General features: G+C 38.4%; 1 protein-coding gene across 3 annotated transcripts in view; it reads right to left on the reverse strand.

The window, feature by feature from the left end:
- Nucleotides 1-27,970, reverse strand: part of LRBA (LPS responsive beige-like anchor protein) — a 719,345-nt gene that overhangs the window by 677,539 nt on the left and 13,836 nt on the right. The gene's annotated exons all lie outside the window — the stretch shown is intronic.

The raw sequence follows: 27,970 nt of genomic DNA on the forward strand, positions 1-27,970 counted from the left end.
CTCTTTTACCACTGTGCCGCCTGGGAAGTCCAAATATGTAGGTACACCAATATAAATTATCCAATCTGAAGAACAGAGAGAATAAAAATTGAATTAAATGAATAGGCTCCAGGACACATGTGATAGCATCAAAAAGTCTAATGAATGTGCCACTGGAGGCTCAGAAAACAACAGAAAGAGACCGAAGCAGAAAACTACTTGACTAAACTTGACAATCTTGGAGAAACACAAATTACTTTGAATACAGCCTCATCGTGAGCTCGTACTTCACACAACTAACAGAACAGGGGCCCTCCAGGCAAAACCACTTAATTAATGATGCAGAGTTCAAATTTCTCCCCTGTAACAGCAGACAATAATCTGGATTAATGATCTCCAAACCTCAGATTACACATTCCTATCAGTAAAAAAGTAAGTAGTCAGGTCATAGACATGTTAATGCATAAATTACATATGGACTACTGAATACTAACCTAATATGTTATAAAAATAAGAAAAAGAGATAAAAAATAATTTTTAAAATTTTTATACTGATACAAAAAACCTTTTGTACTCTCTTCTTTGCGTGTGTGTGTCCGCTCAGTCATGCCCAACTCTTTGTGATCCCATGGACTGTAACCCACCAGACTCCTATCCGTGGAATTTTCCAGGCAAGGATACTAGAGTGGGTTGCCATTTCCTGCTCCAGGGGATCTTCCCGACCCCGGGATCAAACCCACGCTGTGCCTGCCTCCTGCACCAGCAGGCAGATTCTTTACCACTGAGTTACCAAGGAAGCCCACCCTCTTCTTTACTGCTTTTTCTCTTACTTGAAAGGAACGTGAATGAATGTGCATTTTTTAAATCTTGGCTTAAGAACTTTGTGAAACAGCAATCAGAAGGTCTAAGTTCAGTTCTAATGTCACAATGGATTAGAAAGAGGAATATACAAACACATATAAATTCAACTGTAAGATGAAATACGTTGGCTTTGCTGAAATTCAGGTATAATTTTCCAGTTTTTCTTACAAACTTTATTATAAAATGCTGCTTTGTTTTTAAAATATAAACTCAAAATTCAATATACTACCTTGAAAAAAATAGTGGATTAGAAAATTCTCTCTTTTTTTCAAAGTATAAGCACTATTTTAAATGACACAGCCTTTCCAGAAACAGAGTTAGAAAATAATGCAAATACTTTCAAATATCCATTTTCATAGGACAAATTTTATTCAAAACGAAGTTACTTTCTTCTCACTCATAGCTACCTGTTGAGGGGCACATTATGTTTATGTTCATAAAAATTACACTGACAATTACTTAGAAAATATAAATTTAGAAAACCCTTCTTTCTGTAATAGGAAAACGCCTAACTTATTTTTAAATTTTAACTTTAGATACACTACCATGCTATAACCAGTGAAACTTTAGTATTAAAAGATTTACAATCCCTTCTCATCACTGTTAAAAGTCTATTATTAAAAGAATATTATCTTCAATTTCATTCACCCAGGCACAAGTAAATGTACTACAATAAACTGAAAGGAAACACTTAGGTGAGGTTTCTATTATCACCCCCTCCAGGCTTCCTCAGGATGCCATGGAAGCTATAAATCTCACAATCAGACAGAATGAGGGTTACCACTGTAGAGCTATTTTTTTCTTATTATTTTATTATTCAGTAAGAAAATGAATATAAATCTAATACTTTGTTAATGCACCTTAGTGACTCATCTTAAGCATCCCACTTTGGAGACTACATTTGTTCCCATATTGTATTAAAAAATGATTACTTCTAAGTTTAAAGTTACAATCCAAGTTTTACCAAGTCTTAACCTTCCAAAGGGAAAATATGCAGGTGGCTTGAATATCTTTCTCATAAAACAAAGAAATATATGTCTATATCTGTATCTCAAAGTAGGATAAAATTTATATGAAAATTTTAAAAGAATAACTAACAGCATATATCCATTACTGACAGGATATATGTTAAAGTTAACAGCCTAACAGACATTAAAATCTACTGTTTTCATTTTAGAGACAGAAATAAGCACCCTTTCTAATCTGATTTGCCCCTATCATTTTTGGTACTTCCCCCATTAACTTTTTAACAAGAAATGCAGGACTCCCTCGGTGGTCCAGTGGTTAAGGTCTGCCAATGAAGGGGATGTGGGTTCAATCCCTAGTTCAGGACGATTCCTCATGTTGTGGAGCAACTACGCCCACAAGCTGCAACCACTGAGGCCCTGGGACCCACGCTTCGCAACAGAAGCCACCGCAATGAGGAGCCGGAGCACTGCAACCAAGAGTAGTCCTCACTCATTGAAACTAGAGAGAGCATGTTTGCAGCAACAAAAACCCAGGGTAGTCATAAATCAATAAATTCACATTCTTTTAGGTTTAAAATTTAAATGCAGTATTCCCTGGCTTCTTAAAACAGAACTAAATATAACTATCTCCTGATGACACAGATTCATTCACTAGTCATTCATTACTATTCTTTGAATAATAAAGCACTGTATTTGCTTTTTAATTCTGGATCCTTCACAGTTACATTCTCAGCTGTCACTTCTCTATCAATCTAAAGCACACTCCAGATCCCTCTAGTGCATTATTTCAAATATGCTAAGAAAGAAAATTGGGCAAGTTTAAAAATTAAATGTTAAATATGAGTGATAATAGAGATGAAGAGACTGGTGGTTGCCAGGAGCTGAAAGGAAGGAGGAACAGTGTGTGACTGTTAATGGGTACAGGACCGCTCTTTGAAGAAACACAACATTCTGGAATTATCTGGATATTGTACTGGTCTTACAACCTTCTGAATACACTAAAACTAACTGAACTGTGGGCTTTCAAAAGCTTGGTTTTAGGATATGTGGACTACATCTCAATAAAAGCAACAGAAATTTAGAATTTTGAGTCAATAAGGCCATGTATTATGTAATGCACTGTTAACTACAACCCTATGCTAAATATTCGAGTGCTCTTACATTCCAGCTTGGGGCAGGTGCAGTCACACAGTGGCTAGATCTTAAGACAGTGGGGAAGGAGGGGCTGCTGGAGAAGAAGCTGGCTGGACAGCCCTCTCTTCTACAGTTTCAGAGAGTCTCCACGTGATCTCCCTGCAGCGGCTAATGTGAGCTTCTTCACAGCTAGATGGTCTCAAACAGTTGAATTTGCATGGCAGCTCAGGGCCCCAAGCACAAGCATTTCAGTTAGCCTCAAAAGTCACATCATGTCACTTCTATCATACACAATAAGCTGAAAACCACAAAAACCCTTCCAGTTTCAAAGGGAGGGGATAGAGACCTCATATGTGAGAAGAACATGTGAGACAGAGATACTGTTGCTGTCATGTTTGGAAAACACCATCTGCCTCAGGGCTGTTTTCCAGTAAGCCCAGTTTGCCCAAAGTCTGACTTTTACATCTGTGGGATAGAGCATATACTATTTTACTAATGCAGCATGTTCATTTAAACACAGGCACTAAAGCTGAAATTAAAAGGATATGATTATTAAAAATTAGAAGTTTGTATTTCTCTCCTTCACTCCACGCTGGGGATCAGATCTATCAAAAATGAAATTTCATTCTTAATAAGAAAAATTTCAGTCAAATAAACCATGGTTTTAAAGAAAAAAATGTTAACTGAAAATATAAATAGACAAGAAAACACAAGAGTAAATACCACATTTCATCAATTCTAAGGCTCTTTTTTAATTTTCATATTTTAGTGTCTTTGAAATAATGTGTGTATCATATTTAGTGGTTATCTCTTTTTGGTCAGGCAGCAGTCCTATGAAATTTGGTGGTTATTTCTGTTGACTAAGTATAACCATTCATGTCAAGAAACCACTAAGTATCATCTGAATATGAGCGCTAGGTGGTTATCTTTAAAACCTTCCGTTAACACCTTCTGATAAAAATCAAGAAAACACCAGCATCAAAATTTGCAAAACGGGTGACAGTGGCTTGGGAAAAAATCCAAGATGATAATGAAGCACTTTAAAAATGTTACATCATCAATATTTTTAAAGGCCAAGAGAATAATATTGGTTAGTTAACACAGATGTCAAGAACTCCTTATCAAAAAGTGATGCAGAAGATTTCAACTGAATATTAAACAGTTTTAGATATACCTTAAATAATTTGCTTATATTTTCCTTTATACACACACACACAAAAGAGAAACAGTAAAAATTCTCATATTCAAATAAGTCTAAAAGAGTCCTTTCAGTAAGTATTGAATAAAATATCTCACTGGTGACAAATAATGACCAATTAGAAGATATAATGAGTGAGAAAACACCGTTTACAAGTGAAACATAAAAGAAAAAAATAATTAAGAATAAACTTAACAAGAAATCTAGAATATATAAAACAAATAACAAACTTTCTTGAAAACTATAAAAGTAGGCTTGAACATACAGTAAGACCCATGTTCTAAGTGAAAATGCCTCAATGTAATTAAGATGTCAGTTCCACCTAAGATATTTAATAAATGTAATGTGTTCCCAATGAAAATATCAATGAGCTTTACCAAGGAATTAGACAAGTGGATACTAAAATACAGCAAAATTAATTCACAAGAATTCGCTAGGAAAACACTAAAAGGTAAGAGCTATGAAGATACACTAATGCTACCAGCCATTAAAAAGTACTACAGGGGATTCTCTGACTGCCCAGTGGTTAGGACTCGGTGCTTGCTTCCATGGCTGTGGGCCAAGTTAAATCCCTGCTCGAGAAACTAAGATCCCACAGCCATGCAGCATGGCCAAAAATTTAAAAATTTAAAGTACTATAAAGTTTCTAAAATTAAAACAGTGTGGTAATGAAGCATGGATAGACAAATAGAACAAAAAAGTACAGAAACAGACCAATGATATAAAACATTAAGTATAAGAAAAAAGAAAGGTAGTATCTCAAATCATGTAGTGAGGTTGGTCTTTAGTATTAGGAGAAGTGAACAGACATTTGGGAAAAGGCAAAACTGGATCCATTCCCCATACTACACAGAAAGGATCAGAGATCAACAGGATATAAGATCAATACAAATAGAAATCTATTATATTTTAATTAATGGCACATTCAAGATGTTCCTATTCTTATTTTTTCTGCATTTGATAAAATATTCTCAGAGAAATGTTAATATGTCTTACTATGATTATGTATTTTTTTCTTTTCCCTTATATTTCTTCTGATTTCTGCTTTATGTTTCTTTCTTGTTAGGCATCTAATGGTTTATGATGTCTATCTTCTTTATGAATTGTACCTTTTATCATTAAAATATTTATCTTTGTTTCATTTTAAATTAAATTTAAAAAATAAAAAAATAAAATTATACAAATAATAGGAAAAAACATGGGCAAATTTCTATATAAGTTGAAATTAAGGAAAGCCTTTCCATTTTGATTTAAAACCCAGCTGCAAAAAAGGAAAAGATTATTAAATTTGACCATATTAAAATAAAAAGCTTGCATGGCAAAATACCATAAACAAAGCTAAAAGACAAACTGGGAGAAAGTATTTGCAACATACAACAAAGATAGAAGGCTAATAACCTGCTCGTGCAAAAATATTTTTTATTTACTGATTTTTAGTTTTGGCTACATTGGGTCTTTGATGCTGAGCATGGCTTTCTCTGGTTGCGGCCAGCAGGGGCTACTCTCTAGTTAGTGTCGGAGTTTCTCATTGCAGGGTGTTCTGTCTCAGAGGATAGACTCCAGGGCACATGGGCTTCAGCAGTTCTGGCAAACCGGCTTAAGTGCCCCATGGCATATGGAATCTTCCCAGACCAGGGATCGAACCTGTGCCCCCTGCATTAGCAGGCAGATTCTTTACCATGGGACCATGAGGAAGTCCAAACATATTTTTTAATGACAGGAAAAAGGTCAAAAAAATCTATAGAAAATGTGCATACAATTTACAAAAAGATATTAAAACGATCCTCAAACATGTGAAGACATAAAAGTTCACTCATAAGGAAGGAATACAAATTAAAACTATGCTGAAATACTACTTCTCACATCCAGAATAGAAAAAAAAAAAATCAGAAGTTTGAAAGTACACTGTAAGTAAACACGCATTTTCATATATTGCTAGTGGGAACTCAAAATGGTTCAACCCACATGAAGGTGACTATTTTCTAATATTTAACGGAATCACAAAAATATCTATGCTTTTACCTAGCTATTCTACCTCCAGGAATATATCCCAAAGATACATTTCCAAGTATACAAAAATAGATTTGAATAGATTTATTATATCTATTGAAATAGATTCATTATAGCATTATGTAGAAATACTGGAAGCTATCTAAATGTCCAAGTACAGGAAACTGATTTAATAATGGAATATACACACAAAATAAAACTATGCAGTAGTAAAAAAATAATAATTATTATAATAATAATAATCAGGAAGATCTGTAAGGAATGATATAGAGTGGTTCTGTGAAAACAGAAAAGTTGAAAAGAGTATACACTGAGTGGCAAGACTATTCAAAGGGGAAAGGATGGTCTTGTCAACAAACAGTGATGGGAAAACTGGACATTCACAAGCCAAAGAATGAACTTATACCCCGACACCTCACACTATATACAAAAAATTGATTCATAATGAATCAAAGATCTAAATATCAGACTTAAAACTATAAAGCTCTTAGAAGAAAACACAGGGCAGAAGCTTCATGACACTGAATCTGGCAATGATTTCTTGGCTACGGCACCACAGGCACAAGCAACAGAAGAAAAACAGACAAACTGGACTTCATGAAAACGTTTAAAACTTCAGTTCAGTCACTCAGTCACGTCCGACTCTGTGACCCCATGGATGGCATCATCAACTTCCAGAGCTTGCTCAAACTCATGTCCATCGAGTCAGTAATGCCATCCAATCATCTCATCTTCTGTTGCCCCCTTCTCCTCCTGCCTTCAATCTTTCTCGGCATCAGAGTCTTTTCTAAGGAGTCAGTTCTTCACATCAGGTAGCCAAAGTATTGAACCTTCAGCTTCAGCATCAGTCCTTCCAATGAAGATCTCCTTGCTGTCCACGGGACTCTCAAGAGTCTTCTCCAGCTCCACAGTTTAAAAGCATCGATTCTCCGGCACTCAAATTAGAGCATCAAGAGAGAGTTTCAGAGTAAAACGGCAAGCCACAGGATGGGAGAGCATACTTACAAATCAAGTGTCTGACAAGAGCTTAACAGCTAGAACCTATGGAGAACTCCTAAAATTCTACAACAACCAACCTTACTCAAAAATAAGCAGAGACATCCATGTCAGTCCAGTGGTAAAGACTCTGTGCTTCCAACACAGGGAGTTCAATCCCTGGTCCAGGAACTAAGATCCCACATGCCGCTTCACGCAGCCAAAAAATATTTTTTAAAGAAAGCAAAAGACTTAAGCATCTCTTCAAAAAAGAAAATACAAATGGCCAATAAACATGTGAAAACAGGCCCAACATCAGTAATCATTAAGGAAGCACTAATCAAAACTACCATGGAGACGCCCCTGGTGGCTGAGTGCTTAAGAATCCACCTGCACTGGCAGCGGACACAGGCCCAGGAACAGCCCACATGCCGCTCGGCAACTCGGCCCACGCAGCACAGCCACGAGGCCGAGCTCCAGAGCCCAGCAGCCGCAACCACCGCGCTCACGCGACTGTGCTCATACACTTGGAAGGAAATAAGCAGACGAAAGCCAACCCAGAAAAAAGCTGACTGCCTGCAAGAAAGAAAAGATGTGTCACTCACTCACACACACACAGTTTTAGATGGAGCAGGAAGCTTAACTGCAAACAAATTCTCAATCTTTTTCGCAGGTGAACTTTTTGTATATAACATTGGTATAGCACAGCAATTATAAAACTATGTAAGAAGTACTTTAAGTAAATGGGATATGTAGATAGTTTTGGAAGCCGGGGTTCTCAGTGTGAAGGAGACATACATTTATAGACTGAGGGGAGATGAGCAAGAATCCTATAGGGGTGGACTTGATTTGGGGATGGCAGTGTAACTCATAAATTCTAATATATATATGTGTATGTGTGTATGCGTGCATGCATACATGTAAGCATGTATAAAATTAAATATGAATGTATGCATACAAGTACATATACTCATATTTGCATATATAAATACATGCATTTTTTTCTTCCTCTATCAACTGAAAAAATCCATAAGCAAAGATGCCTCAAGGATAACGAGAATACCTAACATCCAAATCTTAGTCTCTATAAGACCATTCTCCACAAAGGAACCTAAGTTCCTCATAAAAGGGGCTCATTCTAGAAAAGGTATAAGATTAGCCTGGATCAGGGACAGATCAAGATGCTGGAACAGAAGGGCATGGGGCTCACCTTCTCCCACAAACATTGGGTTGGCCAAAAGGTTCATTCGGGTTTTTCCTTAACATCTTATGGAAAACCCCAAATGAACCTTTTGGTCAACCCAATATATCAAAAATACATCTACATATGGTACAGTTGTCACAGAATATCTGCTGAATGCTGGCAGATAATCTCATAAAACCAAAATTGCAAGAAAAATTACCACACAGCCAGTAGGATGAAAGAAAAAAAAGGGGGGGGCGGTCGGGACAGGACCTGCACTCCTGAGAGGGAGCTGTGAAAGAAGAAAGTTTCCCTCACCCTGGCCAGCCCCTTCTCCAGGGGGAGATCAGCGGGACAGAAAGAGCTTCAGAGGCTCAGAGGAGAGTGCAGCAGCTGGTTGGCAGCAGACAAGACAGAGAGACCTATACAAGGTCCTGGCCACCTTGCTGAGTTCTCAGCCCAAGACGAGAGTCTGCTGGAGCTTCCTGGGGGCTTGTGGTGGAAGGACGCTGGGTGCCTAAACTCAGGCTTCAGAGGACAGACTCGGGGAAAGGACTGGGGTTGGCTGTGTGGAGACAAGCCGAAGGGGCTGGAGTAAGGTGTGCACCCAGGGAAGTACGGGGGAAGGAACCCACGTCCACCACTAAAGCCCCACTGCTAACACGCGGGCACAAACGGAGGGCCAGAGCCCACCCGAGGCCTCATTCTCGGCGCGCTCCCAGGGGGCGTGGCATGCGAGTTCTGGACCAGTGCACCAGCGCCAGCAGCTCGCCCACATGCGGAGGCAAGGTTGGAACCCAAGCCAGTCCCAGAGGCCATGCAGCTTCGGACACAGGGCTAAAATCTGAGTGTCCCGATGGCTGTGGGATCTGTGGATTTCAGGGCCTTCAGACACGCGGGCAGATAACTGGTGCGGCTGCAGGTTCTGTGGCGTGTGCGCTCAGAGGCGGGGCCAGCGTCTGAGCTGCCTCGCAGCCTCAGCGGAGAGTCCAGCAGTCCTGGCACCAGATCTGTGCCCGCGGGCCTGCACTGGTAGCTTTGCGAGAGCAGTGCCTGACGGACACTGGGCCAACTGCCTGAATTTCCACGGCTGCGGCAGGGCCGAGGACAGTGCTAAAGGCAGTGTGCTGTGAGCCCACACACAGGCAACAAGCGACATCGCAGAGCTCACTCTATGGCAGACAGCTCCTACGGAGGAAAACCCGGCGTCTCCTCTCCCATCTACCTCCCACGGCAGCTCAGAAACAGTTGTGGGGAATCTACTCCAACAGCTGGGGAGCAGACTGCCCCTGACAGGGCGATGACAACCACAGATCAAAGAGAAGGCCCCCCGCAGCATCCAGCAGGGCTCTGATCCCCACACAGTACACCGATGAAAGACGCAGCAGGCACCCATGCTAAAAACAGCCTTCGCACCAAAAATATCAGACTCACACAGGCTGGACAAAGGACACGGCCATGAGAACACCCCTCTGAGATCACAGTAGATAACTGCTTCTCCTGACAGTCTGAGAAATACAAATAAAATGACGAAGCAGAGGCACCACTCCCAACTAAAAGATCAAGAGAATTCCCTTGAAGGAACAAACAATAAAACAGACATCTTCCAGTCTACCAGATTCCAAGTTCAAAAAGGAGGTTACAAGAATACTGAAGGACTCCACTGGCAGTCCAGTGGTAAAGAATTCACCTGTCAATACAGGGGGCACAGGTCCAACCCCTGGCCCAGGAAGATTCCACACGGCGCAGCGCAGGGCAGCTGAGCCTGGGCACCGCAACAAGAGAAGCCGCCTCAGCAGGAAGCCCAGACTACAACTAGGGAATAGCCCCCAACTGCGGCTATGAGAGAAACCCCTCAGACAGCCATGAAAACCCAGCACAGCAAAAAAAAAAAACACTGGGTGAAGAAAGTCAACCAATGGAAATGCAGATTACTGTAGAAAGGAACCAGAAACTATAAAGAGGATTAAAATGAGAAAACTCACTAGCCAAGACAAAAGCTCAGATAAAGGCAATAAACAGCAAACTGGACAAAGCAGAAGAAATAACTGATCTGGAAGACAGACTAAAGAAAATCAACCAATCAGAACAGCAGACAGAAAGACAAATGAAAACAATGAAAGCAATATATAAGACCCTTGGGTAACATATAACATCCCAATACACACCTAACAGGCAATCTCAGAAAGACACCAAAGAGAAATGAAATGTATCTGAAAAAATTACAGGAATTCCCTGGCAGTCCATGGGACTGGGAATCCATGCTTTCGTTGCTGCGGGTCCAAGTCCAATCACTGGTCAGGGAACTAATAGCCCACAAGCTACACGGTGTAGCCGGAAAAAAAATAAAAGAGAAAGCGAGAGAAAAGAAATTAAGGCTGAAAACTATCCAAGCCTAAAAAATGAAACAGATATCCAGGAACAGGAAGGACGGAGTCCCAAGCAAGATGAATCCAAACAGATCTACATCAAGACATATAATTAAAATGGGAAAAGCTAAAGCGAGGATTCTAAAGGCAGCAAGAGAAAAACAAAGAGTTAATTACAAGGGAATCCTCATAAGGTTATCAGCTGATTTCTCCACAGAAACACTGAAGGCCAAAAGGGAGTGTGGCAAGATACAGTCGAAGATCTGGAAGGGAAAAACCTGCAATCTAGGATACTCTATATGGCAAGACGTATTTAGAATTAAAAGGAAAAAATAAAGAATTTCTCAAATAAGCAGAAACTAATAGGATAAAGCAAGGTGAACCTTATCCTAAAAGAAATAGTCAAACACTGTCTCTAAATAGAAAAAAAGCAAGAATCTACAGCAAAAGAAAAATGACAATTGGAAAGTACATCATTTAAATAAGTCAGTGCATGCAAGCTCGCTCAGCTGTGTCCAACTCTTTGCCACTTCCTTCTCCAGGAGATCATACCAACCCAGGGATCAAATCTGCCTCTCTAGCAGTGGCAGACAGATTCTGTACCACTGAGATCACCTGTGAAGCCCCAAAGAGGTACAAAGATTTTTTTTTTAATAGCCTGGAATATATTACAATGTCAGAATATACGGCAGTACATCAAAATCTGAGCATCAAAATAATTAAGGACAGTAATGAATTACAAATAGAAAAAAATGGGAACCCAAGAGTTTATATCAATAGTAGATAAATGTATAAATGGGGGAAAACAGGATTCTTGCTTAAGCTAGAATGTCAGAAGTTGACTGGCAAACATGAAGGGAATGCTGGAACTGAAATCATTTTGCAATTATCATTATAGAAGTTTGTTTAGGCAAGAGTCACCCATGGATGTTAAATCTAGGGAAATTTTTTGATTTTTTGATGAGGAGCAAGAAATGCTACATGAAGCACAAGCTGGAATCAAGACTGCTGGGAAAAACATCAACACCCTCAGATATGCAGATGGCATACCACTCTAATGGCAGAAAGCAAAGAGGAACTAAAGAGCCTCTTGAGGAGGGTGAAAGAGGAGAGTGAAAAAGCCGGCCTAAAACTCAACTTTCAAAAAACTAAGCTCATGGCACCCGGTCCCATCACTTCATGGCATACAAATAGGAAAAAAATGGAAACAGTGGCAGATTTTATTCTCCTGGGCTCCAAAATCACTGCGGAAAGTGACTGCAACCACAAAATTTAAAGACGCTTGCTTCTTGGAAGAAAAGCTATAACAAACCTAGATAGCGTATTAAAAAGCAGAGACATCACTTTGCCAAGGTCTGTCTAGTCAAAACTATGGTTTTTCCAGTAGTCATGTATGGATGTGAGAGTTAGACCATAAAGAAGGCTGAGCACCAAAGAATTGATGCTTTTGAACTGTAGTGTTGGAGAAGACTCTTGAGAGTCCCTTGGACTGAAATTATTCCTGAATATTCACTGGAAGGACTGATGCTGAAGCTGAAACTCCAAAACTCTTGACTACCTGATGAGAAGGATCGACTCAATGGAAAAGACCCTGACGGTGGGAAAGATTGACGGCAGGAGAAGGGGACAACAGAGGATAAGATGGTTGGATGCCATCACCAACTCAATGGACATAAGTTTGAGCAAGCTCCAGGAGATGGTGAAGGACAGGGAAGTCTGGAGTGCCGCAGTCCATGTGGTTGCAAAGAATCGGACGTGACTTAGGGACTGAACAACAAACAGAAGATAAGTGCATAGTTTTAAAGTGTCTCCTCACAGATTGCTTATTACTTGCAAGGGCAAAAATAACGGTTATGCAGTGGAGAAATCACACAAGCAAGTAATAAAATTAACATCACCAATGAAGACCAAATAAACATTGTGGGACTCTAGATTTCATGGCTTAAGGAAAACACAACATAACTTATGTATAATTATTATCAGGAACGCATAACCTGAACCTAATCATGAGCAAGTACCAGAAAAACTCAAAACAAGGAACACTCTAACTTTAAAAAAAAAAAAAAAAAAAAAGGTTATTCAATTTACCAACATCATAAAAGACAAAGGAAGAAGGTAGAAATATTCTAGACCTAAAAAAACTAACGAGGGCTTCCCTGGTGGCTCAGCAGTAAAGAATCCGCCCGTCAAAGCTGGAGGCACGGGTTCAAGCCCCGGTTGGGAAGACGCCCCACGCCGCACAGCAGCTAAGCCCCAGTGCCACGACCACCGAGCCTGCGCTCCAGAACCCGAGAGCCGCGACCACTGAAGCCTGCGTGCCCGGGGACGGGCTCCACGAGAGAAGCCGCCGCAGCTAGAAGCCGGAGCACCGCTCTGGAGAGCAGCACCCGCTCGCTGCAGCTAGAGAAAGCCCCGAGCAGCCATGAGCACCCGGCACGGCCAAGTAAATAATAAATAAAATTTTAAAAAAAAGAAACAGCACAAATAAATTCAACAGCTGACCCTAGACTGGAACCTGATAAAAGAAGAGGAAACAGTATTAGATACTATCGAGTCAACTGACAAAAATGAAGTATAGACAGTGTACTAAAAATATTTTATCAAAGTTAAATTTGTTGAAGTTGATAACCATATTTTGGTTACGTAAGAGATATCCTTCTTCACTATGGCATTAGGACTGAACTGTCAATATGCTCAACTTATCTTCAAATGTCAGAAATAAATTGTGTATACACATATAGAGAAGCAAGCAATGATAAAACAAATGAGATGGAGTGTTAATAATCAGTGAATCTAGAAAAAGGATATGCAGATGTTCCTGCAACTTTTAAGCTTGAAATTATTAACAAACAAAAACTGTTTTAAAAGTCAGTGATAAGAAAGCCTTGTTTCACAGTTCAAAAATTTTTCTCTTTCTTGATGGTACATAAAATAATGATGCATCTAGCAATTAATAGCATCCTAGAGTTAGAAAAAAAATAGTGGATTGGCAAAGAAAAAAACAAATCTTTGGTAAGTTTTCTTTATCCAACTAGCCAGCTCTTAGGGAAAAATACAGAAGAGCCACCACTTACACTAAATTTAGACTACTTGAGGTACAAAAGACTTAGTGTTCCAATCTGGCCTTCAAGCAACTGGGACTTTTTCATCATTTCTTATTCTGTGCTCTAATATGTGCGCTTACTTAACCATCAGAAAAGTACCTACATATATTGTAGGGAAATCAGTGCATAGCTATTTTAAATATGTATTATGTTTTAAACGGGCTTTAAATGATCAAAAAATAAAATGCCCCTTGAAAACTAGGCTTAGAGGTTACTGGAAACTGTTTTAGATTGCTTAATTAATAGGTGACCATTCAAAATTAAATGTTAACAAAGGACAAACTAAAAACAAGGGAAATAATATAAGATTACAGTACATCTAGGATTCAAATACAGTATGTGGTAAAAACATAATTCAATTGCCACCAAAAAAAAAAAAAAAAAAAAAACACATAAAGATATAAACACCAAGATAACCAGAGACTTTTGCTTTCATCTGCATGGTACAGCGTGTTTGTCAAAAAGAAAAGCCCACAAAATTAAAAATATAGGTTACTTTTGTAATTCACTTGATTTTTACCTCTGTATTCTACTTCTAGAAGGAGACAGAAACCACTAAGACAGTCAAATGAATGCTACAGAGGACAGGTAGCAAATTTAAAAGGCACAGAATGTAGGGCAATGCTTATCAGTGTAACAAAGAGAAAGCAGGAGACTATGAAAGTAATGTTAGAAATTTAGGCAATTCACTGAGCTGGGAAAACACTAAAAACCCACACTGTGACCTGTGTATTTACGCAAACGACAGGTGCAAAACTGAGCAGTGGGAGGAATAAACTGTGCACTAAATAACTTCCTAGGAATTATCCAGTCCGATGATTTTTCCACTTTAAAATGTTCCACTCCCACTAGAAGCTACCGAATGTGAATTCAGTAAACATCCTATTTATTTCTTAATGCTTTTACGCTGAAGTATTAAACGTAGGAACTGAACTAACAGTGTCACCGTTGGTACCCCCAGGTCAGTCACAACCCATTTACCATAGCTGGTCCAGCATTATCACGTTTCCTCTGTGCATTTTTGTTTTCTGCTGTTCGCCCACTGAGAGGCGTGCAGGATCTTAGTGCCCCAACAAGGGACTAAACCGTCCTCAGCAGTGAAAGCATGAGTCCTAACCACTGGACCACCAGGGAATTCCCTGTTTCCTTTACATTGCTTCTCTAAGATGTCAAAAATCAAAATCTGCAGTAACGTGAAAATATATTTCTCCACTTTGTTTCTGCTATTATTAAAAAATAATTACTTGATTAAAAGAAAATGATACACAAAGACAGAAAGTAGAATGGTGGTTGCCTGAGGCGAGATGTAGAGATTCACTTGTGCAAAATAAAGTGTTCTGGAGATGGATGATGATGCAAGATGTGTATAACAGAATGAATATACTTAATGCCACTGAACTGCATCCTTTAAAAATGGTTAAGATGGTAAACTTTGTTATATACATTTTAACACAATTTTTAAAATTAGAGCAAAAAAGAAAACAACAGTTGATAACCCAAATATCAAGAAGTAAAGAAAACCCTATAAAAATTAGACTAATGATCTCAAAATCTACTCATCTCCAGACATTAAAGGGTAAGTTATGCGACCTAATTTAATAGCTCTCAAGAGCATCATTATGCTATTAAAACTATATAACCATTATTCAGGCTTACAAGTGAAATTCTTTTCAATAAGTTTACATTATTTGTAAATGAGGAGATTAAGAGTGATTAAGTGATTAGGGAAGTCAGCGGTTAAGAATCCCCTTGCAATACCAGGGACACAGGTTCCATCCCTGGTCAAGATACTAAGATCCCACATGCTACGAAGCAACTAAGCCCACACGCCACAACTACCAAGCCCAAACACGACCAGAAAGTCCAAACGCCACAGCAAACGATCCCACATGCCACAGCAACGACCCGACACCCAATTAATTAATTAAAAAGCAATTAGGTGATTAGGATGAAGTCATATCTAACTTAGAAGTGGAAGAATTAGGTTTAACACCAGTTCTCTCTCAGTTCTCTCTCCACTGCATAACGTCTGTTCAAAATAAAATGTATTAGTGTATCAAGTATACTTCAGTTTAAAAATAGAATAAATAAAATGTGTGTGTGTATGTTAGTCAGTCAGTCGTGTCTGACTCTTTGCAGCCCCATGGATTATAGCTTGCCAGGCTCCTGTTCATGGAATTTTCCAGGTAAGAATACTGGAATGGGTAGCCATCCCCTTTTCCAGGGGATTTTCCCAACCCAGGGATCAAACCTGGGTCTCCCGCACTACATGAAGATTTTTACTACCTGAGCCACCAAGGAAGCCCAATAAATAAATAAAATACAACGTATTAAAATCAAGTATTTGACATTACTTACCTAGGTGATACAAAATATTCCATTAAATAAAAGTTCCTGATTATTTACTGCAAACTGCAAGCGTGTAGGAATTTTTTCCCCTGAAGTCTCATCCAGAGGATGGTTCTTTGTATTCTTAGTAGACGACAGGTAAGAATTAGAGACTAGTCATCTGAAGACTTACGATGTTTACTAGAAAAAGAAATGGTGTGTGGCTTCTCTCTACTTCTGAGATGTTTTCATTCGGGCATGCATTCATTATTTATTCATGTATTCAACAAATATTTATTTAATTCCTATTCTGTCACGCTCTTTCCAGCCTCTGGAAAAGACACCTTAATGCAAGTCATAAGCCTCATCTCCTACACTCCTCCCTTCAACAAGCTCAAGTGAAGTGAAGTCACTCAGTCATGTCCAACTCTTTGCAACCCCGCCAGGCTCCTCCATCCATGGGATTTCCCAGGCAAGAGTACTGGAGTGGGTTGCCAGTTCCTTCTCCAGGGGATCTTCCCAATCCAGGGATCGAGCCCAGCTCCCAGCAGACTCTTTACCATCTGAGCCACCAGGAGTCAAACCCAGGTCTGCCGCATTACAGGCGGATTCTTTACCAGCTGAGCCACAAGGGAAGTCCTCTACAGCTCAAAGGCAGCTCAAAGTTTTCTGAACCATAAGATGAGGAAAGTGAACCACAAAAAAACCGCTAATAAAACTAGGTCATTACATACAACCTGTTAACATTCAATAAGAGAGAAATATATGCTGTACCTAAGAAAATTTTGTAATCTAAATGACTTAATATTTAGGATTTGCTATTTTATCCAGTATTTCAAAATAAACATGCAATCTCTTAACTGACATGTCATGTTTCATGAAAAAATTTAAATGGTAATCCGCTATAAATCTTTACCGTAAACACTAATCTTCCTTCATATTCTAATATACACATATTCTTCTTTATTGTGCTTCGATTTACCAAAGAAATTTCAAATTGTGTGTCTGTGTAATAAACAAAAGGAGAGGCTTTGACTTTTATTATACTCACACTTTAATGTGGAAGAAAGAAGTAGAGAAGTTAATGAAATCATATAAGCGGTAGCATAACTACAATATACAAATTACAAAACCATTCTTGCTAGAAGCAAATTCTCTAACATTCACTTGCATACGTAGCTATCTTACTGGTCAGAGTATAAACGTATGTCTAGTAAGTATAAAAAAAGTTAAATTTTAAGCTAAAGGATTTTCTGCCCACTCACTCTTATTTCCTTCCAAAATAAATCCTGAGAGAGAAGCTCCAGTACGGAACTAGTAAAATCAAAGTAACTACTGTATGTTAGTTAGATCTATGGCGATCATACCTGTTTTCTTTGGAAAGACTGACTGGCTGACTTGTATTTGGCTGTGCTGGGTCTCGGCTGCTGCTGGGGACCCTGCCTCTCCAGCCGTGGTGCACACTTCTCCCCGGGCGGGCCTCTCCTGCTGCACAGCACGGGCTCTGGGCACACGGGCTTAGCTGCCCTGCAGCCGTGGGACCCTCACACGCGTGACGGGGACAGCGGGCTCACGTGCCCCGCGTGGGCAGCTGCTTCTTAACCACTGGATCACCAGGGGAGGCTCGGGGTTAATCATACTTTAAGGTGTTTTTATTCAGCCTTTTAGCCAAGACAAAAATCTAATATATATATGCTGAAATCTAGAACTCACATAAATTTAATAGCCATATTTTTATATCCTCCTGTTGGGGAAGAAAATGGTATCCAAAAATGACAGACAGAAGTCCAACTAACTCTTCACTAATCCCATTACTAAACTAGCATCAAAATTCTTCCAGTATGCTTAATACATAAATTTTATAACTAAGTACATATTAAATGTATAAAAGCATACTCTTCACAGTCACACAGGCATACTTATCTATTTCTAACACAAAACCAGTCTATTAATAGTGCTTCCAGGTAGCCAGAATGGAAAAGTTATATATTAAAAAGAACCAAAATAGGTTAAGGGCTTCCCCAGTGGCTCAGACAAGTTCACTCACCTTCTGAACACTGTCTCTATGATACCAAACCAAGAGCAGTATCTGTTCTCTGAAATTAGATTAGTAAACTTCTATCTCAAATACAGAAGAAAAAAATAAAGTCAAACCCCATGTACAGACACATGTTGACCCTAGGCAATTTTAAATATAAAACCATTTCAAGGGATAAAGAAGCAAACACCACTGCTCTCAAACACAGGAGCAGAGCACACACTGGACCTGTTACTGAGCACGGGACTTCCACATTTAACACACCGTCTAATCAATCTGTTATAAACGCTGGCAGCAGACTTGAGGTTCCCAGAAAATTGTTCCCCAAAGATCACTCATCTTAAACCCTTAAAATTACAAGGAACAAATCATGAGAACTAAAGAAAACAAAAATATAGAAGCCATATATCATTAAATAAAACATATGAATAAATGAAAGAATGGTGATAATGACTGAAGTTGGCTGACAGGTACATAGGAGTTCTCTCACTTCTGAATATGTTTGAAATTTTCCATGATAAAATTCTTCTTATTTTTATTGATTAGGGCTTCCCTGGTGGCCAGATAGTAAAGAATAGTACTGGCCAGATAGTAAAGGTGGGAGACCTGGGTTCGATCACTGAGTTTAGGAAGATCCCTAGAGAAGGGAATGGGTACCCACTCCAGTGTTCTTGCCTGGAGAATTCCGTGGACAGAGGAACCTGGCCGGCTACAGTCCATGGGGTCGCAAAGAGTCAGATAAACTAAACAGCTAACACTTTCACTGACTTTATTTTCACATTAAGAGAAAAATAACAATCAGAAGGATAAATTTTCTTGCCCAAGATCACAATTGAGCTTAACTGAGATTCACAACCAATAAAGGAGGGAAAAAGAGAAGAGGTGAGAGGAAAAAAGAAGGGAGACAACAGGATGGTTAAAGGAAAAGAAACCATAATTACACTAATACACATTAGACAAAATTAGAGAAATAGAATTTACAAAAAAATTCCACAAGTTGAAAGATTCTTGCATTATTCAATGACAACTATTCAAGAAAAAAGACAAAAATATAACTGAATTTTAAAACCTGTAATCACGCTGTTAATGTAAATAACTGTGCACTTTCCTTTAGCTCCAACACATCTTATCCTGAAAAAATTCCATTTCTGCTCTGTTAATAACCACAAAAAGATACAGAGGGCCTCCCTGCTGGCCCAGTGGTAAAGAATCCGCCTGTCAATGTATGTACCGAACCCTGATCCGGGAGGAGCCCACAAGCCTTGGGGCAGTGAAGCCCGAGGGCCACAGCTGCTGAGCCCACGGGCCACAACCACTGAGCCCTCAGGCCTGAGAGCCCGCGCTCCACAACGAGAGAAGCCACCCCACAGTGAAGTACCCCCACCGCAACTGGAGCGGAGCCCCCGCTCACCACAGCCACGAGGAGAGCCCGTGCAGCAACAGAGAGCCAGCAGAGCCAAAAATGAAGACACACTTTCATTTATATTTATATCAAAACCACCCTTGAGTAAATCTGAAGACAGAGAAAGGCAAGAGAAAATACACAAGGTAAAATGAAATGATAACACTTGATTCATTAAACTGAAAGCCACTAATGTCTAGAGAGAGAAACGTGTGGCAGTTGACAGACTTGCGCACCAGAGCTGGTTCTGGCCCTAACCAGATGGCCTACCTGGGACAGGCCACTGATCCTCAATTTCCTCACCTAAAAGTTGAGAGAATTAGAGTGTCTTATTTCTAAGGTTCCTCCCATGCCTGACATTCTATAAAGGTTCTGTAACATGCTAAGAAATGCAAATACAGGCATATCTTACTTTCCTGCATGCACTTCATGGAGCTGTGTAGATACTGAATCTCTTATAAATTGAAGATTTATGGCAACCTTGCAAGCTCCAAAATCACTGAAGACAGTGACTGCAGCCATGAAATTGAAAGACGCTTGCTCCTTGGAAGAAAAGCTATGACCAACCTAGACAGCATGTTAAAAAGCAGAGACATTACTTTACTGACAAAGGTCCGTCTGGTCAAAGCTATGGTGTTTCCAGTAGTCATGTATGGATGTGAGAGTTGGACTATAAAGAAAGCTGAGCACCAAAGAACTGATGCTTTTGAACTGTGGTGTTGGAGAAGACTCTTGAGAGTCCCTTGGACTGCAAGGAGATCAAACCAGTCCATCCTAAAGGAAATCAGTCCTGAATATTCATTGAAAGGACTGATGCTGCAGCTGAAGCTCCAATACTTTGGCCACCTAATGCAAAGAAATGACTCATTGGAAAAGACCCTGATGCTGGGAAAGATTGAAGGCAGGAGGAGAAGGGGAGGACAGAAGATGAGATGGTTGGATGGCATCACCGACTGGATGAACATGAGTTTGAGCAAGCTCCAGGAGTTGGTGATGGACAGCGAAGCCTGGTGTGCTGCAGTCCAAGGAGTCGCAAAGAGGTGACATGACTGAGCGACTGAATAGAAGCTGAATTCAAATCACTATTTTAAAAATGATTTGGCTTACAGTGATGCAGCTTAAGACGAACAGTAGCATAAACTATAAGGCATTTGCCTGATCAAAGAAAATATTTTGTTATCCCATCTTGAATATGCCAGAAGCTATGTTATTAAATATTACAAGTTTTTAAAAATGAACCACAGCAAAGCATCACAACAAACTTACTAGAATGACTAAAATTAAAACAATGACAAAACCAAGTACTGTCAAGAATGGAAAAGAAAAACTCAACAGTACCGATAAGAAGGCAAAATAGTAGAGCTACTTTGGAAAATCATCTGGCGATTTCTTATAAATTTATAATGCATTTATTCTATGAGCCGGCAAGCATACTCTTATTTATCCAGGAAAAATGAAAACAAGTCCACACGGCCTTATACAAAAGTGTCTGGAAGCAGCTTTAGTCCTAAGGGCCAACAGAAACCACATGGTAACCTCATAAACTGTGGCACATCCATACACATGAGCACAACTCAGCGATAAGAAGAAACACACTACTGATACATGCAAAACATGAGAGATTCAAATGCGATTCACCGAGTATGACAGGGCTTCCCTGGAGGCTAAGCAGTAAAGAATCTGCCTGCCAATGCAGCAGGTGTGGGTTCAATCCCGGGGCTGCGAAGACCTCCTGAAGAAGAAAATGGCAACCTACTTCAGTGTTCTTGCCTGGACAATTCCACGGACAGAGGAGCCTGTGGGCTATACAGTCCATGGGGTCACAAAGTTGGACACGACTTAGTGACTAAAAAACAAGCATGAAAAGCTGTCACAAAGGCTACCCACTCACTGCATGATTTTATTTTAATTGGACATTCTGGAAAAGACAAAATGACAGGGACAGAAATTAGATCAGTATTTGTTAGGTTGAGAATGGGCAGAACGGCCTGCCGTAGTCAGAGGCATAAGAGACCTTTCTGGGGAGATAGAAACAATCTCAATTACGATGATGGTTACAGTACAATATACATCAAACTCTACATCTAAAGGCAACAAATTTTATTATATATATCTTAATAAACGTGACTAAAAAAGAAGATAATTAAGGTTATAATTTCTGCCTTTAAGCTCATGGTCTAGTGGCGGAACTATGTAGACATATAATGTAATTAAGTAAATGCTCTAAGTTATAAAAAAAAAATCGGTGGAATGGAAGGAGAACAGTATCTGTTTCAGAGATGGGCAGAGATTCTTAGAAAGATGGTATCTAAGTTATGTCTTAAGCATGACTATGACACGCAGTGAAGGAAGAAAAAATAGAAGTGGAGAGAAGAGCTGAAAAAGCAGCACAGAGGTTGTAAAGGCAAGACCTATTAGAGGAATAAGAAAAAGTTGAGTGCAGTATGAGTATGGTACACGGAGAGAACATGAGGGGAGAGGGAAGGACGTGCAGGAGGAGCCGGGGCCTCACAGACCATGCTGTGGGATGGCACAGCAGAGGGAAAGGACAGTTCTGAAAGGCTGCACGATAATCCTAGCAAGAGGGACCTGCACTTGAAATTAAGAGGTATTTGATGTCAGACCGGTTGCAGGAATGATGAAGGAAGGAAAGTCAAGGTTAAGGTCAAGTTTCTGGTAAAGTGAAAATGACAGCATTGAAATGAGGGCTGCAAAAGGAAATACAGGTTTGTTTGATAATCTTAGTTAGGAGGGAATCATCAGGCTTCTGTTTTCCTATCTACTAATTAGTTTACTTGCATGCCTTCTCTAAATAAAATTGATTATTACAAATTATATGTTTAACTACTTTATAAAATAACTGTAGGAAATAAAGGCAACACAGCATAACCTCACCAGAATCTTCACAATGACTTAAAAGACAGCAGACTAACAATTATTTTAAAACTAAAAAAAAAGAATTGCTTTAACTGAAAGAAATGAAATTAGAAAAAGAAAACCTTATCAGATTTAAATATAGAAGTTCCCCTTTATTCATGGTTGCACTTTCCACAGTTGCAGTTACTTTAGGTCAACCATTGTCCAAAAATATTAAATGGGAAATTCCAGAAATAAACAATTTATAAGTTACATACCATTCTGAATAGAGTGATGAAATCTCACCCAGGACACGAATCGCTTCTTTGTCCAGCATATCCCACCACTGCGTCACTTAGCAGCCATCAAGGTTACCAGGTCAACTGTCCACGTACCAGTGCTTGGGTTCAAGAGACCTTTATTTCACTTAATAATGGCCCAAAGTGCAAGAGTAGTGATCCTGGCAATTTGGATATTCCAAAGAGAAGCCATAAACTGCTTATTTTAAGCAAAAAGTTTAAAATCCTCGACTTATGCTAAGATTGCTAAGACCTATGGTAAGAATGAATCTTCTATCCGTGAAATTGCAAAGAAGGAAGAAAAAGCTATGCCTGTGTTGCAATCAAACCTGAAGCTGCACAAGTTATGACCACACAGTACATTATTAGTGCTTCGTTACGATGGACAAGGCTTTAAACTCGTCCAAGCAAAACTGGGAGATAGTGTAGATTCAGTCCCAGAGCACTACAATAAAGGGAAAATTTCAATAAAGTGAGTTACAAGAAATTTTTGGTTTCTGTGGATACAGAAGTTTTGTTTTTGTTGTTGTTCAGTCGCTCAGTCATGCCTGATTCTCTGCGACCCCCTCAGTCATGTCCGACTCTGCAACTGTAGCCCACCAGGCTTCTCTGTCCATTAAAAGTTATGTTCACAATATACCATAGTTTGTAAAGCCCACAACAGCATTATGTCTACAGAAAAGAAACGTACATACCTTAATTTAAAAATACTTGATTGCTAAAACATGCCAAAACAACTTCAGTAGTAACATAAAAGATCACTGATCACAGATCACCATAAAAATGATGAAAAAGTTTGCAATATTGTGAAAACTGCCAAAATATAACACAAAGACATGAACAGAGCAAATGCTATTTGAAAAATGGCACTGACAGGCTTGCTCAATGAAAGGTTGCCACAAACCTTCAATTTCTAAAAAATGCAGGACCTATGAAGTGCAACAGAACGAGATCTGCCTGTAACAAGATATTTTGAGAGGGAAAGAGAGAACACATTCACATAACATTGATTACAGTACATTGTTATAATTGCTCTATTATGTTATTGCTGATGATCTCCTACTGTGTCTAATTTATAAATTAAAACATATCACAGGTATGCATGTGTATGAAAAAAAAAAGTGTATACAGGATTCGGTACTGTCCACGGTTTCAGGTATCCACTGGGTTCTTAGAAAGTAATCCTTAAATAAAGTAAGGGGAGACCACTGCACTGCATAAGCTTTCCAAGTTACATATTAAGGTCCAGACTTTTATCTAAAGATCACTTATCTGAAATCCAGAAAGTACTTTCCCAAAGAAACAATGGGATACAAAGTGGAGCTGAACTCTAGAATTATACCAGTGTCATACAAACCAGCTAAAGAAGCAACGTCACTACCGCCACCTAAGTACAGTGGTTAGAACAGGCTGCTCTAAAGCCAAACTGCCTGGGATTCAACTTTTACTTCCTCTGCCATTTACTGTCTGACCTTAGACAATTTACTTAGCTCTGCAAACTTAAGACTCCTCACATCTTTAAAATCGAGATGTTAATATCACCTACCTCACAGAGTTACAATGACGATTAAAAGAGAGAATCCATTTAAAGCATTAAGCACACTTATTCCATGGAATTCTCCAGGCAAGAACACTGGAGCAGGTTGCCATTTCCATCTCCAAAGAAGCTTCCCAGGGATCAAACCCTGGTCTCTGGCATTGCAAGCAGATTCTTTACCACCTGAGCCACCAGCAAAGCCCCTGTTTATTAATACTAAGCACCAAATATATATCAGGCATTATTTTAAGCAATGATGATAATGTGGTAAAACTTACAAATGGAGCTTATTTTCTAATATAAGCAAACATAAAATAAACAAATATCTAGTGGAGATAAATGCTATAAAGATAAAGCAGGATACAGCAGATAAAAGAGTGACAATGGGGGTACCCAACTGGTAGTAGGTAAAGGATCTCTAACAAAGTAATGTCTAAACACAGACCTTAAGGAAATGAAGAAGAGGCTCATGCAGATAATTGGAGGAAGAAATGAGATCCATTTCCTGCAACACAGAAGACTTAGATGTCCAGAAACACACTCATTCAGAATTCCTTAAAATGCTGAAATGTTACACACACAAAAAAAATTTTTTTCATGAATGGCTAAGCTAGAAAGGAACCAAGGAAAATATCTGGAAGGAAAAAACAACTAAGTTTCAGTGAGCACTGAGGCCAGTATCTACCCTGGAAGCACCCACCAATCTCTAGGGGTTGAGAAATTGAGTCTAAAGGGACTGCTAAGAGGGAAAAGGGCAAAGAGCTTGGGGCCTAAACAAGATGGGGAATCTGAAAAGCAACACTGTCAACTCATCACAGAAACAGTCTGCCTGTCTCAACCTGGGTAGAAGGAGAAAAAAGTCTCCCTCCTCTCACTCCAAACTCATACTACCTGTGAGATCTGACAAAACTCACACTAAAAATTTAGTTTCAAGATATTCTGAGTTGAAGACACTGGAGCATAGAAGCAAACACCAAAGCTACCAGTAGGAGCACATTGTAAACCAGACCTCAAACTAAACACACAAGTAAAAATCCACAAAACATACACTCACTGCTTTTTTTAAATAATGAAGAAAACAAACTCCCAAGAAACAACCCCAAACACTTAAAAAAGTAAAAATGATTAATATACAATATTAAAATATTAATGTTTAAGAAAATAAAGATATAAGACATATGATTAAGGAAAAGAAACTATTAAAAAATGAATATAAAAAATACAAGTTCAATATACAAAAATTATAATTTATATTTATATTCTAATATATTGCTTGTTGATATATATAATTAGATAACTGAAAGGAGATCATTCTAGGCAGTGAGAAAACCAAGAGGAAAGGGACCAGAATGGACTACACAGGACTAAACAGAATGGACTAAACTATTCTACTAGAATAGTAGAATCTACTAAGTACTACTTAATAGATCTCAAACCACTCAATAAATACTAGCTATTATCTCATAGATGTAGATAATGGAAATAGTCATTTTGTGTTTCCCATTTTAGCATCACATATAGCACCCAGAGCAGACCTCCAGAAAACTCCACCTAAGTTCAGAAGGGAATAAGAAAACACTGCTTTTCTATGAAGTGGGAAGATTCTTAAGCAGTCTCAGTGGTAAAAAAAAAAAAAAAAAAAAAAAAAGAAAAGAAAAGAAATCTAAGTCTGGTGTGAGCAAGGTAGAGAAGAAGAAGGAAAATGGAAAAGTATCCACAAGTGATTCAGAAGATAAGTATCAGAGACAATAAGGATCAACAGAGAAAAAAAAAAAAAACTATTATAATTGTCATTTCAAAGTAGGGGACTCTTCAAACTTAGGTATTAAAATTATTAATTAGGACATCCTCTCAGTATTCAAAATTTTCATTAAGTCAACACTACATTCCATAGTAATGGGAATTTGGAATAAATGAAACTCCCAAACATATGCCAAAATTTTTCATTTTGACTATTTGATTTATTTTTTTTTTTTTTTTCATTTATTTTTATTAGTTGGAGGCTAATTACTTTACAATATTGTAGTGGGTTTTGTCATACATTGACATGAATTAGCCATGGATTTACATGTATTCCCCATCCCGATCCCCCCTCCCAAGACTTTTTTTTTTTTTTTTTTTTAATATTATTTTATTAGTTAATGCTAAACTTTTTCCAAATCTTTTCAAGATACTAACAAGTAAAAAATTACTATTTAATTTTTCTTTTCTGTCATACTACTGCCCTCAGACTAAGGTATTATCTTAAAAAACCATGAACAAAACACAATACAAATTAAGAATAATATTTATTAATCACAAACTAGAAGTATGGAGCTTAAAGTGTAAGTTCTAGAATCATACTAGAAGTATGATTCCCCAAATATTAAAGAACTTCTCCTGGTTATGAGAAAGAATAGAAAGAAAACTGATGGGTGGATATCTTAAACAAATACAAGTTACTATATACCATTTGACACACAGGGAGACTAATGTTCCAAGTCAAATGAAGAATGCACTGTTAAATCAAGGATCAAGTTTTAAGATAATGTGTTTTCTCAAAGCTTATCATTCTTTTCAATGTTTCTGATTATCATGAACTAGTTTTTCAATAAACACAATTCTTGAGAAATGTAATTAACTGGCCATTTTCTATGATTTTAGTATGAGCACCCAACTTAAATTAATAGTCACACAGTATAAAAGAGTACACAGGATTCAGGTTCAAACAACCTGTGTCCAAAAGAGAATGAAAAAACTACAGAATGATTTTGGAAGGAAAACCAAATGGTCAGATTTGCCCTCTAGATGAACACACCAGCAGTTGTGGAGAGTTTTTGAAAGGAGAAAACAACAGAGAAACAGGAACAGACAATTTTTCTAACTATACAGGCAAAAAACGATGAGTACCTGGAAAAGGGCAGTGGTACCAGAGATGCAGAAGAGGGAAAGGATTGTAGAAATACCCAGTATCCCAAAAACAAGCATTCATATCAATGACGCAAGGTTATTAAAGTTCAAATAACAGTCAACATACTCTGTTCAAACAGAAAAAATCTGAAAAAACATTTCAAATTTAGTTCTAGTGAAAAACATCAAAACAGAAATGTACTGGTAAAACAAAAGTATATTCAAAATTCATCCACATGACACTTCATTCCAGATAAGGTGATACTATAGTAAAAGAAGCAAATATCATATTGTATTTCACTTGCCTACTGGCATTAGATTATCCTTCCAGATGGCTTAGATAGACAAAAGAATTCCTTGTGAAAAATACAGGACAGACAACATCATCCTCTCCTATTAATGTGATCAACGTAGTTAACATATAAAAATCACAAAGATAATTAACGTTCTCAGAGCATCAACACACAGGAATAAGAGCAGGCTGTACCTGTGAAATATCAGAAAATAAAACTAAATGAATTGAAGGATATAAGAACAGCTGAAGAAATGCGGTACTTAGAGGATAAAGAACTTACACTTTAAGCTCCATAAAGACGAGGTCTATATTTGTCTTGTTCGTTTTCTATTCCCAATACCATACCTGGCACACTATTTCTGCCCTATAAATATTCACTAAATGAATGAATGGATCAGTCCCACTGGAAATAGATATTTACTTGTTTCACAAGAGCAGTGTCATATTATGAAATCATAAGTTTAGTAAAAATAGCAATAAATCTAGTCAAAATAGCAATATGTAAAATGTTTCACATTAAAATCTTGTTCACTTTGATTCTTTGA

This window comes from Muntiacus reevesi, chromosome 13 (assembly GCF_963930625.1).
Source record: "Muntiacus reevesi chromosome 13, mMunRee1.1, whole genome shotgun sequence".
Classification (NCBI taxonomy): domain Eukaryota; kingdom Metazoa; phylum Chordata; class Mammalia; order Artiodactyla; family Cervidae; genus Muntiacus; species Muntiacus reevesi.